Below are 12629 nucleotides of genomic sequence, written 5' to 3'. Positions count from 1 at the left end.
AGAGAAACACAAAATCCTGTTTGGCCAAACATAGAAGACAATGCTGACTTCCCATAAATCAATGCGAATGCATGCCATATAAATTCAACCTCCACGGTTCCACTGGTTTCCTTCGCCTCTTGGGTCTTAAAGAAAGATTATAATCGTGGCTTGTATTGTATATGCCAACTTTTTGTATTCTGTGAAGCACATGCATGTTGCTCCGCTTGAATAGCTATGGCTATTAAACGTGTCAATCTTGGGCAAGGATCTAGTTAGGCCTACTAGCTAGCGAGTGGAAAACAACCAAACTTCACCACGTATCGTGGACAAGTATGTCTCCTTTATCAACCACACACAACTGGATTCTAATAGGCGCTGTTTAATTTAGAAAGTCGAGGTAACTAAATCGCAGGAAAGTAGACCGGAAAGCTAAGCCTCCCATGCTCACATGATGAAATAAGTGTTGGTAGGGACATCTGAGTTAAATTGAAGAAACGCCAAACGTTCTTACCTTGTGAGCAAATGCTATTGCTTTGTATCAATGTTATTGCACTGCGATAGTTAACTGTCATTGTCTCTCATAGGCTCCGTTTTCAGGAATATCCTCGTGGCTCAACTTCGGTAAGAGTGCTAAATTAAATCACTGAAAACCATTTCGCTACTGAGGCTTTTTACTTTAAACTAGTCTGCATTTGTCAATACCAGCTTGCAGGATATTTTATTTTTTGTTTGCAGGTATTGGGGAGAAGTACGTCAAGTGGAATATGCAAAATTAAGTATGCACGATTATCAGGGTCGTAACATCCACGGTATTAGCATGGTTTGGTGTAACCCAAGATTGAGACCTGTCCCACTGATGACCCCATTTCTTACTCTCGACCTGTCAGAATGACAAATCTTCAACCACCTATTGCATGTTCTGAGGCATAGCACGAGTATGACATATCTGTTAAGCACTTTTATTAAACTATATTTTCCCCTTTTACAGCTGCAGACGTTAATCTGTATTTCCCCACTTAATCTCATAGCAATTGTCGCATGTACCCTAAATGATTAGGTTCATAAACATTGGTGATCTCTCAAAAATAAATGTTTTTATTGGCAGTGCAGTTTAATTTAGTTCAGCTCTTCTGGTCTCTGAGCCGAAATGTAATATGCCTTAACTGCAGATGGTTTACATGGTATGAATGAAATTATCTGGACGTGTTATGGTAAATTACCTTGTGCACTCAACCAACGTGAGACTACTATCATCTGATACAATGATGACTGCATAGTTAAGCAGATGAACCATGATGAATATTTAGCGTTGTCTTTCGCTCCTATCTGATGTTGGGTTGATTAGGTCTTTGACCCCTCACTGCATAGGGAAGCATCTAAAGTAGTCTTCCCTGTGGCTCAGTTGGTAGAGCATGGTGTGTGCAACGCCAGCATGGTGTGGGTTTGATTCCCACGGGGGGCCGCGACAAAAAAAAATGTATGAAATGTATGCATTCACTACTGTAAGTCACTCTGGATAAGAGCGTCTGCTAAATGGCTAAAATGTAAAAAAAAAAGGTCATTTCCATTAGCTTCTGAAAGAAATACAAACACTGGACAAAGTTGAAATGGTTTGCCTAGGGTAACATTTTTGACACTGACTGCATTGTTCAGCTGATTCTGTGACAAAGTATCTTTTTTACCTGTGCTGTATCCTTCAAACTGACTAGTCATTATTTGCTGTACTACTTTAACAGGTTCTTTACAGGACTCTGCAGGTGTCCTGATGACCACAAGGTATGACAGGATCCTAGTGGCTGAATGATGTAAGCTACAAAGATCCAAAATGAACTGGCAGTAAAAGGCAGTACTCTCTGAAAGGATGACATAGAATCAGGTCTCTGATCTTGTTGAGGACATAATATTGTCACACTCGTATGATTGGCGGTTGCTTTTTGTGTTCTTGGAAACATTGAGCATTTTGAGTAGTGTAATTTATTTTCAGTCCCAGTAGATGCAGAACAAGGATCTGGTGTGACTAGGATGAATGTGGTGAGCTACAAATATATATATATATTTATTTATTTATTTATTTTAAATAAATATATATATTTATTTATTTATTTTAAATAAATATATATATATATATTTTTATTTATTTTAAATAAAGCTGATGCCATTGAATCAGTTTTCTGATCTTGTTGAGGAGATGCTATTGTTACACTGATCTTAGATTGTGGCCCTTGTCCATCGCGTTCTTGGTCATTTTGACAATGCTTAATTTATTTGCAGAAGCAGTGGAAACAGGCATGATGGATTTCAATTTGAGGAGCTCTCCCTGTCAGGTTGGTTTACATGCCTTTTGTGTCATCCACAACAGGTTACAGTAACTCTTACAAATGTCTGAACTTAGTTATGTTGACTTGACCGTGACTGAGGAACCTGGAGATATTGTCATTACTGCCCTGTTTAATTTCACTCCTCTCTAGATGACTGGATGGTGAATTCACAAATTACTTTGTGTGGCTTTTTAAAATTGTATTTACTTATTTCACCTTTTATTTAACCAGGTAAGCTAGTTGAGAACAAGTTCTCATTTACAACTGCGACCTGGCCAAGATAAAGCAAAGCAGTTCGACACATAGAACAACACAGAGTTACACATGGAATAAACAAACATAGTCTATATACAGTGTGTGCAAATGAGGTAAGATAAGGGAGGTAAGGCAATAAATAGGCCATGTTGGCGAAGTAATTACAATATACCAATTAAACACTGGTGTGATAGATGTGCAGAAGATGAATGTGCAAGTAGAGATACTGGGGTGCAAAGGAGCAAGATAAATAAATACAGTATGGGGATGAGGTAGTTGGATGGGCTATTTACAGATGGGCTATGTACAGGTGCAGTGATCTGTGTGCTGCTCTGACAGCTGGTGCTTAAAGCTAGTGAGGGGGAGTCTCCAGCTTCAGTGATTTTTGCAATTCGTTCCAGTCATTGGCAGCAGAGAACTGGAAGGAAAGGCGGCCAAAGGAGGAATTGGCTTTGGGGGTGACCATACCTGCTGGAGCGCGTGCTACGGGTGGGTGCTGCTATGATGACCAGTGAGCTGAGATAAGACGGGGCTTTACCTAGCAAAGACTTATAGATGACCTGGAGCCAGTGGGTTTGGTGACGAATATGAAGCGAGGGCCAGCCAACGAGAGCATACAGGTCGCAGTGTTGGGTAATATATGGGGCTTTGGTGACAAAACGGGTGGCACTGTGATAGACTGCATCCAATTTGTTGAGTAGAGTGTTGGAGGCTAATTTTGTCGATGACATCACCGAAGTCGAGGTTCGGTAGGATGGTCAGGTTTACAAGGGTATGTTTGGCAGCATGAGTGAAGGATGCTTTGTTGCGAAATAGGAAGCCGATTCTTCTAGATTTAATTTTGGATTGGAGATGCTTCATGTGAGTCTGGAAGGAGAGTTTACAGTCTAGCCAGACACCTAGGTATCTGTAGTTGTCAATGTATTCTAAGTCATATTCTAAGATTTAATGACAAGGTAAGCATGCATGATGCAGTTACCCTTCATTTTCTTTATGAACCTGTGATGATGAGATTCTGCCTAATTATTTCTATGATTATACCTCTACTATTCCATTTATCTGAGGTTGTACATTTGAGTTTGTGGTTGTCTACATTTCGTTTAGGAGTTTTCCCTTTTCTCAGAAATGGGAGGGCTATTGGAAGTTGCTGAAACACTACCATGGGAGACTGCAGTCTGGTTTCTCTCCAGATTGTTTGGATGCATGTCCTAATTATGTGTGGCACGCACTAATTATAGTCACTGTTAGAATGTTTACCTGTGCTGGTATTTAAGACTTACTGGTTTGAGGTACCGCTCTTCCACTTTAGGTACCCAAACAAAGCCGGAAACGGGTGTTTAGATTTTTTAAAATCTTTTTTAATTTTACTCTCCATTGTTATCTTGTGGGGTTGTTCCTTTTTAATTATTTTCTCAGGCAAATCTAGTGGACATTTATTGCAGACTAGTGATTTCATCTTGTAAGATTGAAATGTTTAGTACAATTGTCATTCAAATGTGTTCAATTATGCCTGTCTGACATGTCAATATTAGAAATTAATTGATGGCAAATCAAGATGTTATCCATTTGGGTGATCGGTGCATGTTTTCTTTGCATAGTTAACCATTTTTCATTTGCCGGTCAATTAACATTTCCTGAGCTGTGTCATTTTAAAGTGTGGAAACCTATTGGAATGACACTCGTTGCTTGTTTGAGGAATAACTCTCCTGGCTACTAACTGATAGAGCAAGCTAAATAGCAAGTATTGTAGGATGAGATTGGTACTTTTCATCTTTAGTCTAATAGTGCCTCTGTACAATTCCAGTGGGGTTAGGATAAAGACATTTAATAGTTTTTTGTAATTCAAAGTATGAGGGCTGACACTGAGCATGCCTGGATTATATAAACACTCAATGCCATAATCTGTTAAGGGGTATTGTACCATCTGACCGTAGCATGCATGGCTTATATCTGTTTGATTCCAGGAATCACTAGCTTCCAGTCATAATGGTCAAACCTACTTTTTTCTTTTTTAACCTTGTGCCTAAACTTTTTAAAACAACTTTGTGATTGTGGTAACTAGTGACTAATCGTGATTTGCAATGACTTAGGACCAATCGTGATTTGCTATGACTTAGGACCAATCGTGATTTGCTATGACTTAGGACCAATCGTGATTTGCTATGACTTAGGACCAATCGTGATTTGCTATGACTTAGGAGCAATTCCATAACATTTGTCAGGATTGGCTGCTTGCGTCGTAGGTAGGTGGTATGGTGCGATCAAAAGGTTGAACATACGGATGGTAATAAAATCCATATGTAAATGGTCATGATCATTAAAGCTATGCATTAAACGTTCAATTCTTAATCTCCCTTTAATGTTTTTTTTTTATACTTGTCAAAGGTGGCATCTGCAAAGGGCATGAACTGAACCTAGGAAGTCGAAGTTAGCTGATCAAGCAACTCTAGCCCAGACCTTAGTTGCGTTACAGCTTTGGATTTCATATCCAAAAGTCTAGAGCTTGTTTTATTACTTAATTCAGTAATGCTATACCAGTAGTTGGTGTCATATTGGCTTGGGCCTTCAGCAAATGACGTGTGTGCGAATAATTGCCTAGAACTTTATCTAGAATAACTGCCTGCACTGCAAAATAGTAAATATGATTTAGAATAGCGGAATAGGCCTATCTAAATATTCCATGCTGTTGTGCATTGGCAATTCTAACAAAACTTGATGGGGCCAATTGTGAAGAGGGTACGACAACACCTTTTCCCCTTCAGGAGATTTGATGTGGGTCCCCAGAGCCTCGACGTTCTACAGCTGCACCATTGAGAGCATCCTGACCCATTGCATTACGGCCTGGTATGGCAGCTGCTTGGCATCTGACCGCAAGGCACTAGAGGGTAGTGCGTACGGCTCAATACATCACTGTGGCCAAGCTTCCTGACATCCAGGACATACAGTTCAAGTGGGAAGTTTACATACACCTTAGCCAAATACATTTAAACTCAGTTTTTCACAATTCCTGACAGTTAATCCTAGTAAATATTCCCTGTTTTATGTCAGTTAGGATCACCACTTTATTTTAAGAATGTGAAATGTCAGAATAATAGTGAGTGATTTATTTCCTTTTTTATTTCTTTCATCACATGCCCAGTGGGTCAGAAGTTTACATACACTCAATTAGTATTTGGTAGCATTGCCTTTAAATTGCTTAACCTGTTTGTGATGGGGCAGTATTTTCACGGCCGGATAAAAAACGTACCCGATTTAATCTGGTTACTACTCCTGCCCAGAAACTAGAATATGCATATAATTAGTAGATTTGGATAGAAAACACTCTAAAGTTTCTAAAACTGTTTGAATGGTGTCTGTGAGTATAACATAACTCATATGGCAGGCCAAAACCTGAGAAGATTCCATACAGGAAGTGCCCTGTCTGACAATTTGTTGTCCTTCTGTAGCATCTCTATCGAAAATACAGCATCTGTGCTGTAATGTGACATTTTCTAAGGCTTCCATTGGTTCTCAGAAGGCGCCAGAAAGTGGAATGGGGTGTCTGCAGTCTCTGGGCAAAGAACAGCAGGAGAATTTGTGAGTGTTCAGGCTGGGAACAGTGACACTGGAGATGCGCGTCCACGAGACTACTCCATTTTTTTTCTTTCAGCCTTTGAATGAATACAACGTCGCCCGGTTGGAATATTATCGCTATTTTACGAGAAAAATAGCATAAAAATTGATTTTAAACAGCGTTTGACATGCTTCTAAGTACGGTAATGGAATATTTTGAAATTTGTCACGAAATGCGCACCCTTCGTATAGTGACCTGAACGCACGAACAAAACAGAGCTATTTGAATATAACTATGGATTATTTGGAACCAAAACAACATTTGTTGTTGAAGTAGAAGTCCTGGGAGTGCATTCTGACGAAGAACAGCAAAGGTAATCCAATTTATTAATAGTAATTCTGAGTTTGGTGAGCCCCAAACTTGGTGGGTGTCAAATTAGCTAGCCTGTGATGGCCGGGCTATGTACTCAGAATATTGCAAAAATGTGCTTTCGCCGAAAAGCTATTTTAAAATCTGACACCGTGATTGCATAAAGGAGTTCTGTATCTATAATTCTTAAAATAATTAGTTTTTTGTGAACGTTTATCATGAGTAATTTAGTAAATTCACCGGAAGTTTGCAGTGGGTATGCTAGTTCTGAACATCACGTGCTAATGTAAAAAGCTGTTTTTTGATATAAATATGAGCTTGATTGAACAAAACATGCATGTATTGAATAACATAATGTCTTAGGAGTGTCATCTGATGAAGATCATCAAAAGTTAGTTCTGCATTTAGCTGTGGTTTTGGTTTTTGTGACACATGCTTGCTTTGAAAATGACTGTGTGATTATTTTTGGCAGGGTACTCTCCTGACATAATCTAATGTTTTGCTTTCGCTGTAAAGCCTTTTTGAAATCGGACAATGTGGTTGGATTAATGAGAGTCTTGTCTTTAAAATGGTGTAAAATAGTCATGTTTGAGAAATTGAAGTTATAGCATTTTTTAGGTATTTGTATTTCGCGCCACGCTCTACCATTGGATATTGGCGTCTGTCCCTAAAAGGTTAACTTGGGTCAAACGTTTCGGGAAGCTTCCCACAATAAGTTGGGTGAATTTTGGCCCATTCCTCCTGACAGAGCTGGTGTAACTGAGTCAGGTTTGTAGGCCTCCTTGCTAGCACATGCTTTTTCAGTTCTGCCCACACATTTTCTATAGGATTGAGGTCATGGCTTTGTGATGGCTACTCCAATACCTTGACTTTGTTGTCCTTAAGCCATCTTGCCACAACTTTGGAAGGTATGCTTGGGGTCATAGTCCATTTGGAAGACCCATTTACGACCAAAGCTTTAACTTTGACTGGTGTCTTGAGATGTTGCTTCAAAATATCCACATCATTTTCCTTCCTCACGATGCCATCTATAATGTGAAGTGAACCAGTCCCTCCGGCAGCAAAGAACCCCCACAACATGATGCTGCCACCCCCGTGCTTCACGGTTGAGATGGTGTTCTTCGGCTTGCAAGCTTCCCCCTTTTTCCTCCAAACATAAAGATGGTCATTATGGCCAAACAGTTCTATTTTTGTTTCATCAGACCAGAGGATATTTCTCCAAAAAGTACGATCTTTGTCCCCATGTGCAGTTGCATACTGTAGTCTGGCTTTTTTTATGGCGGTTTTGGAGCAGTGGCTTCTTCCTTACTGAGCGGCCTTTCAGGTTATATATCTATATAGGACTCGTTTTACTGTGGATATAGATACTTTTGTACCGGTTTCCTCCAGCATCTTCACAAGGTCCTTTGCTGCTGTTCTGGGATTGATTTGCACTTTTCGCACCGAAGTACGTTCATCTCTAAGAGACAGAACTTGTCTCCTTCCTGAGCGGTATGACGGCCGACGGCGTTTGGAAATTGCTCCCAAGGATGAACCAGACTTGTGCAGGTCTACAATATTTTTCTGAGGTCTTGGCTGATTTCTTTTGATTTTTCCCATGATGTCAAGCAATGAGTTTGAAGGTAGGCCTTGAAATACATCCACAGGTACACCTCCAATTGACTCAAATGATGTCAATTAGCCTATCAGAAGCTTCTAAAGCCATGACATAATTTTCAGGAATTTTCCAAGCTGTTTAAAGGCACAGTCAACTTAGTGTATGTAAACTTCTGACCCACTGGAATTGTGATACAGTGAAATAATCTGTCTGTAAACAATTGTTGGAAAAATTACTTGTCATGCACAAAGTAGATGTCCTAACCGACTTGCCAAAACTATAGTTTGTTAATAAGAAATTTGTGGAGTGGTTGAAAAACAAGTTTTATTGACTCCAACCTAAGTGTATGTAAACTTCCGACTTCAACTGTATATACTAAACGGAGGAAGGCCAAAAAATTCTCACGTCATAGACAGTTCTCTCTGCTATAGCACGGCAAGCGGTACCAGAGTGCCAAGTCTAGGACCAAACGGCTCCTTAACCGCTTCTAACCCCTAGCCATAAGACTGCTGAACAACTAGTCAAATTGCCACCTTGACTATTTACATTGATTGAAATGTACAGCAACAGAATTCAGAACATAGGCCGTTCTTAGTGTTTTCCCTGTACACCAAGTCAGAATCGTAGCATAAATAAAGGGGGCAGATAATGAAAGTTCTTACAATATTCAATGATTACATTTCTCAAAAACAGGTTCTAGGCTACATGTGCAACACCAAGTCAGAACAGGAGGTTAAAATAGACCAAATTATTAGTGAGACACATGGGCTACTAACAGCTTACGACACAACATACACTTAATATTACTTTCTTAGCTACAGTATACATATCTCCCTGGCATATTACACCATTTATGCATCACCATACAATACATTTTTGGACTCACCTTGTTGTGTTGTGCCTACTTGAACAAGAAGGTGGTGCGGCGGTCCTTCGTGGGCAAATTTTGTCATCAAAGTCCGGCATTCTCTGGATTTATGGTGCTTTCAAGACAATTGGGAACAAGAAATAAATATAAAGTTTATTCATGATGACTTCAGTGATCTTCAGGTAGTAGCCCTAGAGAGAATCCCGAATCCCCAATTTTTATAATTCCGAGTTGGATGAAAGTTCTAAAAGTTTTTTTCCCCCGAGATCCCAGTTGTCTTGAACTCACTAAAGTTAGATTTTGCAGTTCCGAGTGAAGTTGTTTTGAGCTCGTCACAAATCATGCTTTTTTGACAGCATGGCCAATGTTGAGTGTTTATATTTTAAAACTAGGAAAATAGACCCTTAATCTTAGACTTGAGACCACACAGCCACTCCCCTGAATAGCAGGCTAATGATTGCTTTGCAATGATTGCAGTTAGCCACAGATTCCTAACAATCAATCACATTTATTTATAAAACCCTTCTTACATCAGCTGATGTCACAAAGTGCTGTACAGAAACCTAGCCTAAAACCACAAACAGCAAGCAATGCAGGTGTAGAAGTACGGTGTCTAGGAAAAACTCCCTAGAAAGGCCGAAACCTAGAGGAACCAGGTTATGAGGGGTGGCCAGTCCTCTTCTGGCTGTGCCGGGTGGAGATGTTAAAATGTTCATGGATGACCAGCAGGGTCAAATAGTAATGATCACAGTGGTTGTCGAGGGTGCAACAGGTCAACACCTCAGGAGTAAATGTCATTTGGCTTTTCATAGCCGATAATTCAGAGTATCTCTACCGGTCATGCTGTTGCTAGAGAGTTGAAAACAGCAGGTCTGGGACAGGTAGCACGTCCACTGAACAGGTCAGGGTTCCATAGCCGCAAGCAGAACAGTTGGAACTGGAGTAGCAGCACGACCAGATGTACTAGGGACAGCAAAGAGTCATCAGGCCAGGTAGGTCTGAGGCATGGTCCTAGGGCTCAGGTCCTCCTCCGAGAGAGAGAGAAAGAAAGAAAGAAAGAAAGAGAGAAAGAAAGGCGAGAGAGAATTAGAGAGAGCATACTTAAATTCACACAGGACACCAGATAAGACAGGAAAAATATTCCAGATATAACAGACTGACCCTAGCCCCCCAACACAAACTATTGCAGCATAAATACTGGAGGCTGAGACAGGAGGTGTTGGGAGACACTGTGTTCCCGTCCAACGATACCCCCGGACAGAGCCAAACAGGCAGGATATAAACCCACCCACTTTGCCAAAGCACAGCCCCCACACCACTAGAGGGATATCTTCAACCACGAACTTACTATCCTGAGACAAGGCCATGTATAACCCATGAAGATCTCCCCTACGGCACGAATCCAAGGGGGGGCGCCAACCCGGACAGGAAGATCACGTCAGTGACTCAACCCACTCAAGTGGCGCACCCCTCCTAGGGATGGCATGGAAGAGCACCAGTAAGCCAGTGACTCAGTCCCTGTAATAGGGTTTGAGGCAGAGAATCCCAGTGGAGAGAGGGGAACTGGCCAAGCAGAGACAGCAAGGGCGGTTCATTGCTCCAGTGCATTTCTGTTCACCTTCACACCTGGGCCAGACTACACTCAATCATAGGACCTACTGAAGAGATGAGTCTTCAGTAAAGACTTAAAGGTCAAGACCGATTCTGCGTCTCAAACATGGATAGGCAGACCATTCCATAAAAATGGAGCTCTATAGCAGAAAGCCCTGCCTCCAGCTGTTTTTGTTTAGAAAATCTAGGGACAGTAAGGAGGCCTGCGTTTTGAGACTGTAGAGTACGTGTAGGTATGTACGGCAGGACCAAATCGGAAAGATAGGTAGGAGCAAGCCCATGTAATGCTTTGTAGGTTAGCAGTAAAAGCTTGAAATCAGCTCTAGCTTTAACAGGAAGCCAGTGTAGAGGCTAGCACTGGAGTAATATGAATTTTTTTTCAGTTCTAGTCAAGATTCTAGCAGCTGTGTTTAGCACTAACTGAAGTTTATTTAGTGCTTTATCCGGGTAGCCAAAAAGTATAGCATTGCAGTAGTCTAACTTAGAAGTGACGAAAGCATGTATACATTTTTCTGCATCATTTTTGGACAGAAAGTTTCTGATTTTTGCAATGTTACCTAGATGGAAAAAAGCTGTCCTTGAAACAGTCTTGATGTTCGTCAAAAGAGAGATCAGAATCCAGAGTAACGCCGAGGTCCTTCAGTTTTATTTGAGACGACTGTACAATCATCAAGATTAATTGTCAGATCCAACAGAAGATCTCTTTGTTTTTTGGGACCTAGAACTAGCATCTCTGTTTTGTCCGAGTTTAAAAGTAGAACATTTGCCACCATCCACTTCCTTATGTCTGAAACACAGGCTTCCAGGGGGTGCAATTTTGGGGCTTCACCATGTTTCATCGAAATGTACAGCTGTGTGTCGTCCGCATAGCAGTGAAAGTTAACATTATGTTTCCGTATGACATTATCATGAGGTAAAATATATAGTGGTCACAAAACGGAGCCTTGAGGAACACCAAAATGTACAGTTGATTTGTCAGAGGACAAACCATTTACAGAGACAAACTGATATCTTTCCGACAGATAAGATTTAAACCAGGCCAGAACTTGTCGTGTAGACCAATTTGGGTTTACAATCTCTCCAAAAGAATGTGGTGATCGATGGTATCAAAAGCAGCACTAAGGTCTAGGAGCACGAGGACAGATGCCATGGTCTGACGCCATTAAAATGTAATTTACCACCTTCACAAGTGCATTCTCAGTGCTATGATGGGGTCTAAAACCAGACTGAAGCATTTCGTATACATTGTTTGTCTTCAGGAAGGCAGTGAGTTGCTGCGCAACTACTTTTTCAAAATATTTTGAGAGGAAAGGGAGATTCGATATAGGCCGATAGTTTTTTTAATATTTTCTGGGTCAAGGTTTGGCTTTTTCAAGAGAGGCTTTATTACTGCCACTTTTAGTGAGTTTGGTACACATCCGGTGGGTAGAGAGACGTTTATTGTGTTCAACATAGGAGGGCCAAGCACAGGAAGCAGCTCTTTCAGTAGTTTAGTTGGAATAGGGTCCAAGGTTTAGAGGCCATGATTATTTTCATCAATGTGTCAAGAGATATAGTATTAAAAAACGTGAGTGTCTCCCTTGATCCTAGGTCCTGGCAGAGTTGTGTAGACTCAGGACATCTGAGCTTTGGAGGAATACGCAGATTTAAAGAGTCCGTAATTTGCTTTCTAATGATCATGATCTTTTCGTCAAAGAAGTTCATGATGAATTTAACACTGATGAAGTGAAAGCCATCCTCTTTTGGAAATGCTGCTTTTTAGTTAACTTTGCGACAGTATCAAAATACATTTTGGATTGTTCTTATTTTCCTCAATTAAGTTAGAAAAATAGGATGATCGAACAGCAGTGAGAGCTTTTCGATACTGCACGGTAGTGTCTTTCCAAGCTAGTCGGAACACTTCCAGTTTGGTGTTGCGCCATTTCCGTTCCAATTTGCTGAAAGCTTGCTTCAGAGCTCAGGTATTTTCTGTATACCAGGGAGCTAGTTTCTTATGACAAATGTTTTTTGTTTTTAGGGGTGCGACTGAATCTAGGGTATTACGCAAGGTTAAATTGAGTTCCCCAGTTAGGTGGT

General features: G+C 40.6%; 3 non-coding genes across 3 annotated transcripts; all 3 read left to right on the top strand.

The window, feature by feature from the left end:
• The first annotated feature begins 425 nt into the window (after positions 1-425).
• LOC123724986 (small nucleolar RNA SNORD74) lies at positions 426-501 on the top strand. The gene has a single exon (XR_006757463.1). It is a non-coding gene; the product is annotated as a small nucleolar RNA SNORD74 (small nucleolar RNA).
• A 735-nt stretch (positions 502-1236) lies between these two features.
• LOC123724987 (small nucleolar RNA snR60/Z15/Z230/Z193/J17) lies at positions 1237-1320 on the top strand. The gene has a single exon (XR_006757464.1). It is a non-coding gene; the product is annotated as a small nucleolar RNA snR60/Z15/Z230/Z193/J17 (small nucleolar RNA).
• Positions 1321-3551: 2231 nt separating this feature from the next.
• On the top strand, positions 3552-3622 carry LOC123724985 (small nucleolar RNA SNORD47). Its single transcript, XR_006757462.1, has one exon. It is a non-coding gene; the product is annotated as a small nucleolar RNA SNORD47 (small nucleolar RNA).
• The last annotated feature ends 9007 nt before the right edge of the window (positions 3623-12629 follow it).

The sequence above is a fragment of the Salmo salar genome, chromosome ssa10 (assembly GCF_905237065.1).
Source record: "Salmo salar chromosome ssa10, Ssal_v3.1, whole genome shotgun sequence".
Classification (NCBI taxonomy): domain Eukaryota; kingdom Metazoa; phylum Chordata; class Actinopteri; order Salmoniformes; family Salmonidae; genus Salmo; species Salmo salar.
Note: the sequence above shows the minus strand (reverse complement) of the source record. Positions and strands in the feature narration are given on the sequence as shown.